This window comes from Hipposideros armiger, unplaced genomic scaffold (assembly GCF_001890085.2).
Source record: "Hipposideros armiger isolate ML-2016 unplaced genomic scaffold, ASM189008v1 scaffold_4, whole genome shotgun sequence".
NCBI lineage: Eukaryota > Metazoa > Chordata > Mammalia > Chiroptera > Hipposideridae > Hipposideros > Hipposideros armiger.
Window position 1 is genome coordinate 7,003,551 of NW_017731354.1, and position 4,189 is coordinate 7,007,739.

A 4,189-nucleotide genomic window follows, 5' to 3' on the forward strand; every position below is an offset into this window, starting at 1 on the left:
GGATGGAACTAGAGAACATTATGCTAAGTGGAATAGATCAGTCAGAGAAAGACAAATACCATATGATCTCACTTATACGTAGATTCTAAAAAATGAATAAATGAGAAATGTAAACAGAAATAGTCTCAGAGACACAGAGGAAAAACTGATGGTTGCTAGTTGGGAGTGGATGGGGATGAAGGAGAAGGGGAAGGGATGAGACAATACAAATTGGTAACTACAATATGGCCTCAGGGATAGACAAGACAGTCTAGGGAATACAATCAATAATGTTGTAAATAATTTTTTAGGGGGCCAGATGGACTCATGTCTTATTAGGGAGACCACTTCATAGTTGGTGTAGAGGCCTGACCACCGCACTGTATTTCTGAAGCTGATGTTGAATAATAATATATGTCAACTCTAATTATATATACATATAGTCACGGGACGTGGAGTAGAGCGTGGGAATGGAGTCAATGGAATTGTAATAGATAAGCATGATATCGGGGATGGGAGGGCAGTAGATGGGGGAGGGGGGTTGTTACTTTGTGAGGGTGAAAAGGATAACATTGCATTTTTCTGTACACCTGAAACTAACAATAAAATAAAGAAGAAGAAGAAAAAGAATGCTCCAATATATAAGACCTTGTTATTGATAACAGTCTCCTTTTTTCTAGTTTGTCCCCTCGTGTCTGAGAAATGTGTGTTGGGGGCACAAGCACACTGACCTCTAACAAAGTCCTTGCTGATAGGTCAGCATCCAGATGCTCCAACAGTAGGTGTGCTACCTCTCTGTCGGCTTTCCTGGCACCAGCTCCATTCTCAGGCACACTCTCCCATGTGGTTGGCCACCAGGAGTTCCAATCTTGCATCCTTCTAGCATCAAGACAAAGAGCGGTTCCCTTTTCTTATAGTTCAAACATAAGTCCTAGAGTGGTGTTTCTTTGACTTTGCACGGCCTCGCGTGGGTCAGATGACCTTTCCTGGGGCTGAGGGAGGGTGGTTTCTCATGAAAAAGAAGGGGGCCCTTGCTAGAAAGGGGTGGCATAGAGACAAAAGTCAGCAGATGGCTCTGTGGCACCAACACCCATGCTCAGACTTCACCTTTTCCAACCTTCAAACGTTAGGGCTGGGTTTGGAAGAGGGAGATCTGAGGGCAGATCCTAGATCTCCTCATGCCTGTGGCATTCAACAGGCGCACACAGGTTCAGGGCGAGTCCAGGACAGCCCTGTTTTCCTCCAGCCAAGCTCGCCCAGCCTGATGAAAAGGACAATTAATCCAGCTGCCTCTCAGGAATCCACCAGCCCATTTGGTAACCATCTGCACGCCTCCTTCCACAGGGCAGCCCAAATTAAAGAGGCCTGTATTTGTTTTTTTGGAAAATGTTATGATTTTTCAAGTAAACAGTAGAAACTTTATAAAGCCATGAGATTTACTGAAACTGCCAAATGGTCTGGACTTGATCAAACTGGTTGATGCTGGTTCCAATGTGTGCTCCATTCTCTGCATTTTATTACCGTAAACAACAATTTTTATTTATTTTTACAGGACCAAAACGCCCCTTTATGTTTTTCACGTATTATTTTACTTGATCCCCCATCACATCCACGTGTGGAACTAGAATAAGTAATATTGTCAGGCCTGATTTACAGACGGGGACACTGGCACCCTCCATGGTTCTGGGTTTCCTGAATTCAGCTTGGTGCCAGGCATGTGGATTTGGAGCCCAGCTCTTCAGGTTGAAACCGTGTTCATTCTGGTATAGCCTGTTGTGCTTTGTTTCAGCTTACAATTGGAACACCACTCACATACCCTTGGCCTCACTGATCACCAGTCCAATATTTAAGAGAAGGAATAAATGAAAGAAGCATTTGTTCCTTATTCACACTCAGGGTGTGTGCTCCTTCTGACCTGGATGGCCAAGGTCATCATATTCCATTATAATCAACCCACGGATTTATTGCTTCTATAGAAAAAATACTGTCATAAACGCATGGGTAAGATACACAGATAAATAAGAAATACTACTCATCCTTAAAAAGCTTGGTTCTACTTGTGGATACAAGACAAACTTGAGAAAAATAATTATAGATACTTTTGAAATTTTTATAGAACTTGAGCTAGATTGGTAGCTAGATACCACATTAAAAAGCTTGAGACAGAAATAGATGAAAACGTGGCCCTATACAATCTATGATAAAAATCTACACAAATTGTACAGAGGACAAATGGAGAAAGGGTGCAAAGAAAAGATAGCATCTAAAAAAACCATCCTTTAAAAGGCCTTCTTTGCCAAACCAAGCAAGTTAAATGACAGCAAATCATGTGAAGATCAGGGTTTTCCCCAAGACCAGGTCAAGACTTTGGTCCTCTTAAAAGCATCGTAAACCCTACCCCTTAGCCCATTTATGAACAATTAGGCATTATTTTTTTAGCAATTAGTTAATGAGGTCCTGAGGTTCTCAGATTTGGAAGTGCATAGGCTTGTCATGTCTTTATTAGTGAGTCATAAGCCTCAGGAGGATATAAATCTGTTTTCTACCCTTTCTTCCCCCCATCGCCCCACCTAGCAAGAATTTGTATCCATAGCAAAAGCTAAATCCTGTGAAACTAGTATTAAATAAATAGAATTTAGCTAACGAGCTCTAGGTACAGGGCTGTTTTAACCATGACATCTTTAGGGCAAACATTCCTTGAGAGGTTGGCATGACTTGGAACTAGAAGGGACCTTAGAGCAAATGGGGAAACAGGACACCACAAATTCAAGTGACTGCTAATAGCCGACTCTCACTTTCCATCACATGGGGTTTTCCACCTAGCACACCATGGATCTCCTTAAAAGAGGGGGAGATGAGTAGCTTGGTTGACCAGAGGCTTACTCAAGACGCTTAGGGTAAGCGCTATCTTCAGTAACTCTCAGTAGCCTTGATCGTACGCTTGGTGACCTTTCACTCATGGTCATTTGAACCAGAAAGGGATCTCTTTCCCATGGACAGGCAGCTCAAAACTAGAACTGAACACTAAGGACTATGGGAAGGTGCACCTGAGTGGGAATTCACTCACAGAGTAAATAAAATCATTGGAATCTTTTTATTAAATTCCACACTTCAGAAACTTTAGTGTTTTCCTCCCCCTCTACTCTGTAAATGCTTCCCCTTGTACTTGTAAGATCTGTGCTGAAGCTACCTTACTACGTTATTTTTCTTCCGAGCAATGAGTTGATCCAGCCTTGCTGGGTACATCTGTTATAACATATCACAGCCTCCCATAATTACTCTTTTATTTAATTCTACACATTCTGATGAGCTGCATGTGTTCCAGGCAAGCACTAGAAGTGTGGTAAGTGCCCTTCATTCAAAAAGGGTTCTTCAGAACAGTACGAAGTGAAATTAAAGTAATTATTAAGTCATAGAAACTAAACACAATTCCACAGTCGGCAGAAGGGTTGGCAAATGGCTAGCACGCCCCAGGAAGACGTTTCAGAGCTTCTTTCTGAAACAATTCATAGTATCGGCTTCTTGGTAATGACACGCAGTAACTGAAGAGGCAGGGAAGCCGAGTGGAGGACTGCTCTAAGATCTAAAAGGACCCTCCCCCACAACATGGATGGAAACCAGAGAAGGGGCAGTCTTAGAGAAGAAGCGACGTGTGCAATCCTGTGGCTGGACAAGCCTGTCTTCTTTAGCACATCTCTTTAGCTCTCATGAATATTCTGTGGGCTGAGAAGCTTTTAGTAGAGGAGACAATTAAATTCAAGCTTTTCACCATTGCATCTCTTGCACCAGCGTGAGTAATAGGGCATAGGGCAATAGACTGAAATTAGATTGTAGCCGAACACGTGTACTGACCTTTTCTCAGAGCAGATCTATTTACTTAATGCAGCAGTTCAACTTGTAGGAAGTGATGTTCTCCTAGCTGGAGTAAAGGTTAAGAAAAATGTGCATCTTAATTCATCTGGATTTCAACTCAGATCGAGTTCTCTGCTTACTCTATAGACCAACATGTATTGGTGTCAACAAAACCGAGAGGGCAAAATTGTTTTGAAGTTAATGATACATTGTCTTCTCTATCGCTGAGTGCAATGAGTCTCCACGTAAGCATCCGTGTTAATATTACCTGGGCTCTTGTTAGAAATGCACATTTTGAGACCCTGTGTCAAAACTGTGGTGTCAGAAACTTTGTGTTTCAATAAGCTCCTCCCCCCCC

The 4,189-nt window shown here is 42.3% G+C and overlaps 1 long non-coding RNA gene across 2 annotated transcripts in view; it reads right to left on the minus strand.

Moving 5' to 3' along the window:
* The window catches only part of LOC109383557 (uncharacterized), a 266,734-nt gene that overhangs the window by 247,797 nt on the left and 14,748 nt on the right, over positions 1 to 4,189 (minus strand). Inside the window, exon 3 of one of the 2 annotated variants that reach the window (XR_002124215.1) lies at positions 3,832 to 3,898. The exons of the other annotated variant lie outside the window; for it this stretch is intronic. This is a non-coding gene — a long non-coding RNA (uncharacterized LOC109383557). The remainder of the gene's footprint in view (positions 1 to 3,831; positions 3,899 to 4,189) is intronic. 2 annotated transcript variants of the gene reach the window in all.